Below are 12,500 nucleotides of genomic sequence, written 5' to 3'. Positions count from 1 at the left end.
CAAAGAATCATCTCCATTTCCCATGCGAAGATCGGACCTCACCTTCTTCAAAGAAGTAAACCTTCTGAAGAAGGAACCATGTTCCCCTCTGAAGAAGAAACCATGCCCTCCTCTGAAGAAGGAACCATGTCCCCCTCTGAAGAAGAAACCATGCCCTCCTCTGAAGAAGGAATCTTGTCCCCCTCTAAAGAAGGAACTATGTCCCCCTCTGAAGAAGGAACCATGCCCCCCTCTGAAGAAGGAATCTTGTCCCCCTCTGAAGAAGGAACCATGTCTATCCTCTGAAGAAGGAATCATGTCCCCCTCTGAAGAAGGAACCATGCCCTCCTCTGAAGAAGGAACTATGTACCCCTCTGAAGAAAGGAATCATGTCTATCCTCTGAAGGAGGAATATTGTCCCCCTCTGAAGAAGGAACCATGTCTATCCTCTGAAGGAGGAATATTGTCCCCCTCTGAAGAAGGAACTATGTCCTCCTCTAAAGAAGGAACCATGTCCTCCTCTGAAGAAGGAACCATGTACCCCTCTGAAGAAGAAACCATGCCCTCCTCTGAAGAAGGAACCATGTCCACCTCTGAAGAAGGAACCATGTCCACCTCTGAAAAAGAAACCATGCCCCCCTCTGAAGAAGGAACTATGTCCCCATCTGAAGAAGGAACCATGTCTATCCCATCTGAAGAAGGAATCATGTCCCCCTCTGAAGAAGGAACCATGCCCCCCTCTGAAGAAGGAATCATGTCCCCCTCTGAAGAAGGAACTATGTCCCCCTCTGAAGAAGGAACCATGTCTATCCTCTGAAGAAGGAACTATGTCCCCCTCTGAAGAAGGAATCATGTCCTCCTCTGAAGAAGGAACCATGTCCCCCTCTGAAGAAGGAACCATGTCTATCCTCTGAAGAAGGAACCATGCCCTCCTCTGAGGAAGGAACCATGTCCACCTCTGAAAAAGAAACCATGTCCCCCTCTGAAGAAGGAACCATGTCCTCCTCTGAAGAATCAACTATGTCCCCCTCTAAAGAAGAAACCATGCCCTCCTCTGAAGAAGGAACCATGCCCTCCTCTGAGGAAGGAACCATGTCCACCTCTGAAAAAGAAACCATGTCCCCCTCTGAAGAAGGAACCATGCTCCCCTCTGAAGAAGGAACCATGTCCCCAACTGAAGAAGGAATCATGTCCCCCTCTGAAGAAGGAACCATGCCCCCCTCTAAAGAAGGAATCATGTCCCCCTCTGAAGAAGGAATCATACCCCCCTCTGAAGAAGGAACCATGTCTATCCTCTGAAGAAGGAACTATGTCCCCCTCTGAAGAAGGAATCATGTCCCCCTCTGAAGAAGGAACCATGTCCCCCTCTGAAGAAGGAACCATGCCCTCCTCTGAAGAAGGAACCATGCCCTCCTCTGAAGAAGGAACCATGTCCCCCTCTGAAGAAGAAACCATGCCCTCCTCTGAAGAAGGAACCATGTCCACCTCTGAAAAAGAAACCATGCCCCCCTCTGAAGAAGGAATCATGTCCTCCTCTGAAGAAGGAACCATGTCCACCTCTGAAGAAGAAACCATGTCTATCCTCTGAAGAAGGAACCATGTCTATCCTCTGAAGAAGGAACCATGTCTATCCTCTGAAGAAGGAACCATGTCTATCCTCTGAAGAAGGAACTATGTCCCCCTCTGAAGAAGGAATCATGTCCCCCTCTGAAGAAGGAACCATGTCCACCTCTGAAGAAGAAACCATGCCCCCCTCTGAAGAAGGAATCTTGTCTCCCTCTAAAGAAGGAATCATGTCCACCTCTGAAGAAGAAACCATGTCTATCCTCTGAAGAAGGAACCATGTCCACCTCTGAAGAAGGAATCATGTCCCCCTCTGAAGAAGGAATCATGTCTATCCTCTGAAGGAGGAACCATGTCCCCTCTGAAGAAAGGAACTATGTCCTCCTCTGAAGAAGAAACCATGCCCCCCTCTAAAGAAGGAACTATGTACCCCTTTGAAGAAGGAACTATGTCCCCCTCTGAAGAAGGAACCATGTCCCCCACTGAAGAAGGAACCATGTCCCCACTGAAACAGTAATCATCTCCCTCTTTGAATCATGTCCCCCTCTGAAGAAGGAACCATGCCCCCCCCCCCTCCCCGCCTCTGAAGAAAGGAATCATTTCCCTCTCTGAATCATGTCCCCCCTTGAAGAAGGAACCATGTCCCCCTCTGAAGAAAGGAACCATGTTCCCCTCTGAAGAAAGGAACCATGTCCCCCTCTGAAGAAAGGAACCATGTCCCTCTCTGAATCATGCCCACCCCCCCATCCCTCCCTTGAAGAAGGAACCCCACACAATGAAGAACGAACCCTATTCCTTTTGAAAAACGAACCTTATTCCCTTTGAAGAAAGAACCTCTGAAGAACGAACCCTATTCTCTTTGAAGAAAGAACCCTCTGAAGAACGAACCCTTTGAAGAACGAACCGTATTCCCTTTGAAGAACGAACCGTATTCCCTTTGAAGAACGAACCCTTTGAAGAACGAACCCTATTCCCTTTGAAGAACAAACCCTTTGAAGAACGAACCCTATTCCCTTTGAAGAACGAACCCTATTCCCTTTGAAGAACGAACCCTATTCCCTCTGAAGAACGAACCCTATTCCCTCTGAAGAACGAACCCTACTACCCTTGAAGAACGAACCCTATTTCCTTTGAAGAACGAACCCTATTCCCTTTGAAGAACGAACCCTTTGAAGAAGGAACCCTATTCCCTTTGAAGAAGGAACCCTATACCCTTTGAAGAACGAACCCTACTCCCTTTGAAGAACGAACCCTATTTCCTTTGAAGAACGAACCCTATTCCCTTTGAGAAGGAACCCTTTGAAGAAGGAACCCCAACTCTCTCTAAAGAAGGATTCCTAATTCCACATCTCAGAAAGAAAAAAACAACAACAATAAACAAAAACGGAGACCCTCATTCCTTTCTTGAAGAAAAAGGAAAAACCCTACAGCCTCTCTGAAAAAAAAGAAAGAATCTTTATCCCTCCTCGAAAGAAGGATCATGCCCAATTCTAATAGAAAGGAACCATGTTCTGGTGTGTAGAAAGTACTTCATCCATTCTGAATGAGGGAGCTGGAAACTGTAATATATATATATATATATATATATATATATATATATATATATATATATATATATATATATATATATCCCACTCATCCACCGCCCACCCACCCACCCACCCCCAGCCACCCTTCAGAAAAACAACAACAGCAAACAACAACATTATTCTCTCTATCTCTGGAGAAGGAACCTATCCCGATGGCCTGACCCTTTTCCTGATGACAGATCCCTGTTCCAACTCTAGATAATGACCTGTCGTCCTGTCAATTTTTTCTATTTCGGCTGTGAAGAAGAACCCTCCCCCCCCCCAAAAAAAAAAAAAAATTCCCTCTGAACGATCCCAGTTTGCACGATGATGAAGGAAGCCAACCAGTCCCGCACGCCCCATCCTGAAGATTGAGTCCTTTTTCCAGCTGAAGAAACGACCCCACTAAACCACCTTCCATCTCTTTCAGTCCCCCACCCGTACTCCTTCTCCCACCCCCCCTGGAGATGAGGCCTCGATCCTCCGGTAAAGACCTGTGACCGATCTGTTGCTTGTTGGGTTTTGCTTGCCTCTTCTTCACGAACTATCTTTCAGCTTCTTCGCCTCGCCAAGCTGTGAGGTGAGCTCTTCCTTACCTTACCTCTCTGGAGACCTGACAATCTTCTGCTACCTTTTCATTACACGGGCGTTCTTATCATCCGTGCTCGTGCTCCACGTCCTTGAGCTGCTACTACACAAAGTGCACACAGCGATTTCTTCACCACTAGCAATGGGAATGCCGCAATGACGGGAAACGTGATTTGTTGGGTTAACTCACTCAGTACGGCCAGTCCTCTCTTCTCCTCTACACAGACCCCTCGGATGTCCAGTGGGTGTCTGAATGACCCAACCTTTAGCTTCCGTCGTCAGAATTGTGGTATTCTTTGTCAACATTCACCTCTTCAGTGTAAGAGCCTTCCGCTTGCAATATTTTGATGGTGGTAATTGGGGTGAAACGCTGTTAACGTCGTCTCTTTCGCCGTTCGTATGGAGAGAGTTAATCTCGTCGCCTCGTGGGGCTTCACATTTCCAGGATCGGATTTCAATCCCACATCGGGTTGGGGATTCTGTTTTTATTATTACCTCCTTTTGTGTGTGTGTGTGTGTGTGTGTGTGTGTGTGTGTGTGTGTGTGTATGTGTGTGTGTGTGTGTGTGTGTGTGTGTGTGTGTAGCGCGTGTGGTGGTCTAGCTTTAAAACCCTTCAGGTTTTCAAAGGTAGATAAGATAATAAAAATTTAATTAAAAAAACATTCATTCTGCTTGATAAAATATACAATACAAGGAGAATCTTTGTTGTCAGCGTCTGCAGGGAATACAAAAGAAGAGAACATTACTGGATATGATGGATGAGAAAATGGAGAGGGAGACCTGGGGGGGGGGGCGGGGGGGGGGGAGGGCGGGGGGAGGGGCGGGGGGGGAGGGATGAACAGGAAGGAAAAGAAGAAGAAGAATGGTGGTGTGAACTGCGTTACACTGATATCGTCGAAGAGGGAGAGAAAGGAAGCTAGAGAAAGTTACCATCATCCTGGATAAGAGCTTACTATCGGGGAAAGCCAATGGAATTTCACTTCTGGACTTTATTAATAAGTACAGGACGTACAGTGCGGGGTGAACAATGTTTTTTTTCTGCATGGTTAAGAACATCGGAGGAAGTTACCCTCAAAGTAAACACCATCTTTTTTTTTTGTTTTTTTTTTTTTTTTTGGGGGGGGGTTGTTGTTGTTGTTGTTTTCCAGTCTGTACACAGTTCCAGAAAAAAAGCAAAAAATCTATGTATTAAGTTAAAAGATGCACTGATGTGTGATTGTTGTGTTTTTAATATGACGTCGAATCTAGTAACAAACATTTCATTTACTGGCAACACGTTCAAATATTTGATTTAACAGCACAAGGAACACCAAAAAAAACTATAAATAGTCTCTCCATTCCCTCCCCCAACCCTCACCCCCATGCGTTCCTTCATAACATTGTCAGCATCTCTCTCTCTCTCTCTCTCTCTCTCTCTCTCTCTCTCTCTCTCTCTCTCTCTCCATCTTGTATGTGCACAGCGTCAAACCCCAGAACAAATAAAGAAAACAAAACAAAACAAAACAAAACAAAGCACAGTCCGCATTTCTCGAACACGTGTTCCCGCTCCTTCCGCCTCACTCAAGGAGATTGGGAGCCATCATCACTCTCTTCCTCTCGTCAGTCCTCATGAGCACACACAGCAACGTTTGTTGTCCAAGCTCTTGGTACACCATGGAGTTAACAAATTCCTTCTTTGTTCGCGGAAGCCTGAGCCGTAGACTCATGATATACATACAGCGTTCTTCTGCGTGTGTGTGTGTGTGTGTGTGTGTGTGTGTGTGTGTGTGTGTGTGTGTGTGTAGTAATCTAGCCTGGTGTCGAATGAAAAGGTTGTGCCGCTAAAGGGTCAATGGCCACACACACCCCGAGTCCACTGGGTGATCTCAGACAACTGACGCCAATGCAAAGCCCAAGTTCATTACCACGAAGAAGAAGACGCTTTTCTTTTGTTTTGTCTGCGACACAGCTTCCACGCAAACAGCAACATAGGAAGAAGAGAAAAAAAAGCACGTGCACTATTCACCGACGTTGTTCATATGTTTCTTCTGTTGGAGTGACAACGTGATGCTTGTTCTTTTCTATTCTTTTCTTTTCTTTTTATATCTACAACACCAGCACGATCACGACAAATCTCTCTCTATATATATATATAACAATGACATCACTGAACCAATGTAAAGAGCTGATGCAAAACAAAAAAAATGGCTTTTAATTCACGTGACTAACTTATCCAATTGAAAGTGACGATCAGCGTCAACAGATCGCTCATGATCGAAGCCAGCCAGAGCCAGCCAGAGCCAGAGAACGTCATATCACCCATGTGATCGTATGACGTCAACACCGAAACATATGACTCCTTGCAGCCGATGGCCGACACTGTCAGTTCAGGTCACGTTACATGACTCCATGCAGCCAGTGGCAGAGTTTGTCATTTAAATCATGTGAGCTTGTACTGCCGCCGTTGGTATTGATAGCTGTCGGTATGTACAGCCGCATCACTTCAGCGTAGCCAATGGCTGGCGTGTCAGTAGATCACATGGCGATGGGCAGCCAATGAAAGATGAGCTGCAGGAGGTTCCAACGATCCCGTTGCAGCCAATGGGAGAGGAGGATCAGTAAGAGGAATGGATAAGGCCCAGGAGCCGCATGATGGCCCGAAACTCGTCTCGTTCTATCAAGTTGTCCGCTGGAATAAAAAGAGAAAGAAAAAGACTGTCATAAAGTTCAAACCCTAAAATTCAATTATATACACAGGAGACACACGCTCGGACTCACGCACACACCCCTCCCCACCAACACACACAACACACACACACACACACACACACACACACACACACACACACACACACACACACATTCACACATTCACATACTCACGTTCAGTCAGACGAATGACGAGTGTGGGGGTGGGGGTAAGGGGGTGGAGGAGATGATTTAGAGGTAGGAAAATGTACATCATGAATGTGCCAGCAGAAATTTGAGTGGGGGAATGGTGGAGGTGGAGGAAGAGTAGTGGGGGATGGGGGGAAGATGCAGAAGGAGGAAAAGAAAAACGCTTCTGCTTGAGACAGCACGATGATAATAGACAAGAATCTGAGAGAGAGAGAGAGAGAGAGAGAGAGAGAGAGACAGAGACAGAGACAGAGACAGAGACAGAAACATAGACAGAGACAGAGACAGTCAGATAGACAGAGGGACAGAGAGAGTGACAGAGAGAGAGAGCGAGAGAGAGCGAGAGAGAGAGAGAGAGAGAGAGAGAGAGCGAGAATGAGAGGGACACTCCCTCTCATTCTCGCTCTCTCTCTCTCTCTCTCTCGCTCTCTCTCTCTCGCTTCCCGCCCCTCTCTCTCTCTCTCTCTCTCTCTCTCTCTCGCTCTCTCTCTCGCTCTCTCTATCTGACTGACTGACTGACTGACTGAGAGAGACAGACAAACAGACAGACAGACAAACAGACAGACATAGACAAAGGAAGACAGGAGGGCAAAGGGCTGGAGATGAATTGAAATAGATTACTGGCTTTAAATTTCAACATTCACTTCAAAGACTACATTCCTTTCCACGAAAATCTGTTAGCAAAAAAAACCCAAAAAAACCCCAAAAAACAAAAACAAACAAACAAAAATTCAGAAAAAATGAGAGAGAGAGAGAATAAAAGAAAGAGAGAGAGAGAGAGATAGGGGAAAAAATCTTTCATTGGACAATAAAACCCATTCAATCGGCAGATAAAAAGACAAGCCAATAGAGACATATACGAGAAACCCGTGCTCTTAAAATTCCTGACTTTCCAACCATCTCCATGAGAGAAAAAGGGGTCTCACAAGATCAGCACTAAAAATATATATATATAACCCGAGAGAGAGAATCAAAAATCACCAGTTCTGAAATTTTTTGTTGTTTTTGTTGTTGTTGTTGTTGTTGCTACCGGCATCTCTCGTGTGTGTGGTGTAGTTATTGATTTCCGCCCGTGGTTGTGCGCATGCGCATTAGTCGAATCCTACGTGTACACTGTGTTAGAATTATTATCATAATATACAAAGTCAGAATTATTCATGTGGAATAATGATTCGATATTATTACAACATGTGAGAGAAAAAAAAAATGTTAGAGGTTAAAAAATGATATACAAGAAAACTTTTTCTTTTTTTTCAACAGATTTATTTTTGGTAGTCCAATGTGGACTTTTTCTCGCGAAGAAAAGTTGTTGTTGTTGTTGTTGTTGTTGTTGTTGTTGTTGTTGCTGCTGCTGCTGCTGCAGTTGCTGTTGTTGTTGCTGTTGTGTTGTTGTTGTTGTTGCTGCTGTTGTTGCTGTTGCTGTTGTTGCTATTGTTGTTGTTGTTTTCCACTCTGAAACAAAAACCCCAACTTTTGAAACAATAAATCTCCCATACACCCCTCCACAAAACTGCCTGCTGACAGAGAAACTATGGACACTGCGGCGGCAGACGGCAACAAAACCAAAACCAGAATAAACCGCTCGAAGACAGACAAGATGGACGAACAGACAGAAAAACAACAGCAACAAAAGAAGAAAAAAACGAAAAAAAAAAAACCGAAAAAAAACCAACCAAAAACGTTCCAGTCAAATTCTCACTGTACTGTAAATAAATCAAAAGATATATATCAAAACATCTTTTCCAAAAAGGTAGTCTTGACGACAGACACAAAAGCCGCGAATGTCTTTGCACTTGATTTTTTTTTTTTTTTTTTTTTTTTTTTTAAGAAGCCCTTTGCAGATCTGATAAACACAAAGAGAGATACAATCGTAAAGAAAATTCAGGCAGAAACTTGGAAGGAAGGGTTCTTCTTGCAGCACTCAAGTTTTCAGCGTTCGCATTGAAAGCGTTGAAAACATGTTGCTGTGTTTTTCACCAGAATATACATACACACATAGAGGCACACAGAACCCCATTTACGAGTACCTGCGCCACATGAAAGAAAGACTGGTACATTCAACACACAACACACACACACATACACACACACACACACACACACACACACACACACACACACACACACACACACACACACACACACACACACACACACATTCTGTGTCGCCCGTTTTTGAAAAGCACTTTCAGCATTTTCCGGAGAACAGGCACTAAATAAGTGTACATCATCATAATCATAATCATCATCAGTAGTAATATTAGTAGTAGGTAGAGGAGGAGGATAGGATGATAAGTAGCAGTAGCAGGAGGAGGAGGAGGAGGAGGAAGAGAAGGAGTGTTAGTCGTAGTAGTAGTGGTTGGAGGAGGAGGAGTAGGAGTCTAGTAGTAGGAGAATGAGAAAGAGGAGGAGGAGTGTGAGAAGTAGTAGTAGGAAGAGGAGAAGGAGGAGGAGTGTGAGTAATAGTAGGCAGGATAGGATGATAAGTAGGAGGAGGAAGAGGAGGAGGAGGAGGAGAAGGAGTGTTAGTAGTAGTAGTAGGAGGAGGAGGAGGAGGAGTAGGAGTCTAGTAGTAGGAGAATGAGAAAGAGGAGGAGGAGTGTGAGAAGTAGTAGTAGGAAGAGGAGAAGGAGGAGGAGTGTGAGTAATAGTAGGCAGGATAGGATGATAAGTAGGAGGAGGAAGAGGAGGAGGAAAAGGAGGAGGAGGAGAAGGAGTGTTAGTAGTAGGAGGAGGAGGAGGAGTAGGAGTCTAGTAGTAGGAGAATGAGAAAGAGGAGGAGTGTGAGAAGTAGTAATAGTAGTAGGAGGAGGAGGAGGAGTGTGAGTAGTAGTAGTAGGAGGAGGAGGAGTCTGAGTAGTAGTAGGAGGAGGAGGAGGAGTGTGAGTAGTAGTAGTAGTAGTAGTAGTAGTAGCAGTAGCAGTAGTAGTAGGAGGAGGAGGAGGAGGAGTGTGAGTAGTAGCAGCAGCAGTAGCAGTAATAGTAGTAGTAGGAGGAGGAGGAGGAGTGTGAGTAGTAGTAGGAGGAGGAGGAGGAGTGTGAGTAGTAGCAGTAGTAGGAGGAGGAAGAGGAGGAGTGTGAGCAGTAGCAGCAGCAGTAGCAGTAATAGTAGTAGTAGTAGGAGGAGGAGGAGGAGTGTGAGTAGTAGCAGCAGCAGCAGTAGTAGTAGGAGGAGGAGGAGGAAGAGGAGGAGGAGGAGTGTGAGTAGTAATCGTAGTAGTAGTAGGAGGAGGAGGAGTGTGAGTAGTAGTAGTAGGAGGAGGAGGAGGAGGAGTGTGAGCAGTAGCAGCAGCAGTAGCAGTAATAGTAGTAGTAGGAGGAGGAGGAGGAGTGTGAGTAGTAGCAGTAGTAGTAGTAGGAGGAGGAGGAGGAGGAGTGTGAGCAGTAGCAGCAGCAGCAGTAGTAGTAGGAGGAGGAGGAGGAAGAGGAGGAGGAGGAGTGTGAGTAGTAATCGTAGTAGTAGTAGGAGGAGGAGGAGTGTGAGCAGTAGCAGCAGCAGTAGCAGTAGTAGTAGTAGTAGGAGGAGGAAGAGGAGTGTGAGTAGTAGCAGCAGTAGCAGTAGTAGTAGTAGGAGGAGGAGGAGGAGGAGGAGTTTGAGCAGTAGCAGCAGCAGCAGTAGTAGTAGGAGGAGGAGGAGGAAGAGGAGGAGGAGGAGTGTGAGTAGTAATCGTAGTAGTAGGAGGCGGAGCTGCAGCAGCATAAAGCATCAAGCAACAACAACAACAACAACAGCAGTAGCAGCAGCAGCAGCAGCAGCAGCATTGGCAGTATCATGACATTGCCCATACCGTTCATGTCGAAGAGTCGGAACATCTTCTCCACGAAGGCGTGCTGGCTGAGGAAGCGGGAGTGCCTCTGCATCAGGCGGTAGAAGGACCCATAGAACCGCGTGGACCTCTTGAATACCGACCGCTTCCCATGGTCGCCTGCTTCGAGACACATACACACACACACGCGCGCATGCATGCAGACAGACACACACACACACACACACACACACACACGCGCGCGCGCGCGCGCACACACACACACACACACGCACATACACACACACACACAGACACACACACACGCACGCACACACACACACACGCACGCGCGCATACATGCACGCACACACACACACACACACACACACACACACACACACACACACACAGGGAATCAGTTGTTGTTAATATTATTATTATCATTATTATTATCATTATTAGGATGATGATGATGATTGGTACCGTCGTCAGTAGTAGTAATGCTCGCAATATATTAGTGGTGACGGTGGTGGTGGTGTTTGTAGTAGTAGTAGTAGTAGTAGTAGTAGTAGTAGTAGTAGTAACAGCAGCAGCAGCAGCAGTAGTAGTAGTAGTAGTAGTAGCAGTAGCAGCATTGTTGCTAGTAGTAGTAGTAGTAGTAGTTGCAGCAGCAGCAGCAGCAGTAGTAGTAGTAGTAGCGTTGGTCATGGTTATAACACCACCACCACCACCACCACCACCACCCACACCCCATCCCCCTCCCCCATCCTCCACACCCCCACCCTATCCTCACACACGCTGAGACAGACAGACAGATTAAGAAGTAAGGACTGACGAAATATTAGAGAGACATACTCAAATATACAGACAGAGACATAGAAGAGACAGAGATACAGAGACAGATAAGATAAACAGACACATAGACACACCACCTACCCACACACACACACACACACACACACACACACACACACACACACACACACACACACACACACACACACACACACACATCCACAGAGACAGAAAGAGAGAGAGAGATAGCCAGAGACGGACAGAAAGAGAGAGACAGAGACAGATAAAATAAACAGACACACAGACACACAAATAACACCACCCACCCCCACACATCCACAGAGACGGAGAGACAGAGAAACAGAGAGACAGAGAGGGACACACACGGAGAGACAAAGACGGAGAGAAAGAGAGAGAGAGAGAGACAGAGACAGAGAGACAGACAGACGGAGAGACAGAGAGAGACAAAGAGAGACAGAGACACACACACACACACACACACACACACACACACACACACACACACACACACAGAGAGACAGAAACGGAGAGAAAGAGAGAGACACAGAGAGAGACAGGGAGACAGAGAGAGAGAAAGAGAGAGACAGAGACAGAGACACATAGAGACACAGAGACACAGAGGATGAAACGAAGTGCACAAACAAAGCTGAGAGCTGTTTGCGCCATTCCTTCCTTTTCCCAAAGGCGAGAGAGAGAGAGGGGGAGGGGGAGGGGGGAGGAGGAGGGGAGGGCGGGGTGGGGGGGGGGGTGTGGCGGAGGGGGGAGGAGGGTGTTTGGAAGGCATGTGGGTATCATAGTCACACAAAAGTAAACTCAAAGCTGCTCAGCTCAGGAAACAAACGTGCGAAATGATAAGAAGAAGAAATAAGAAATAGAAGAAAAAAAAGAAAAAAAAAAAAAGAAGAAAAAGAACAAAAGTTCCAGCCACACACTAGGCTTCCGGAAGACTGCTGTGCTGCTGATGCCAGACTTTTTTTCTTTTTCTTTTTTTCTTTTTTTTTAAAGTTCAGCTTCACTGACTGGAGGCGGTGAATCACTCACTCGCAGACACTGACGGGGATTTGTGTGGTTGTGGTGGTGGTGGTGGTGGTGGTGGCGGGCCTAGCGGTTACAGCGTCCCCGCCATGGAAGCGAGAAAACCTGTGGCATACAGGATCGAATCCCATTCTCGCCGGCCACACTCACAGAGAGAGAGGGAGAGAGAGATGGGGGAGAGAGAGAGAGAGAGGGAGGGGGAAAGAGAGAGAGAGAGAGAGAGGGACAGAGAGAGGGAAAGAGAGAGAGGGAGGGAGAGGGAAGGACAGAGACAGGGAGGGAGAGAGAGAGAGAGAAAAAGAGAGAGAGAGGGAGGGAGAGAGA

At 46.3% G+C, this 12,500-nt stretch overlaps 1 long non-coding RNA gene across 1 annotated transcript in view; it reads right to left on the bottom strand.

The window, feature by feature from the left end:
* Positions 1-5,189: 5,189 nt before the first annotated feature.
* Positions 5,190-12,500, bottom strand: part of LOC143301528 (uncharacterized) — a 13,735-nt gene continuing 6,424 nt past the window's right edge. The window contains exons 2-3 of the long non-coding RNA XR_013057806.1: positions 10,365-10,502; positions 5,190-6,367 (exon numbers count right to left, since the gene is read on the bottom strand). This is a non-coding gene — a long non-coding RNA (uncharacterized LOC143301528). The remainder of the gene's footprint in view (positions 6,368-10,364; positions 10,503-12,500) is intronic.

The sequence above is a fragment of the Babylonia areolata genome, chromosome 27 (genome assembly GCF_041734735.1).
Source record: "Babylonia areolata isolate BAREFJ2019XMU chromosome 27, ASM4173473v1, whole genome shotgun sequence".
NCBI classification, from domain to species: domain Eukaryota; kingdom Metazoa; phylum Mollusca; class Gastropoda; order Neogastropoda; family Buccinidae; genus Babylonia; species Babylonia areolata.
Note: the sequence above shows the minus strand (reverse complement) of the source record. Positions and strands in the feature narration are given on the sequence as shown.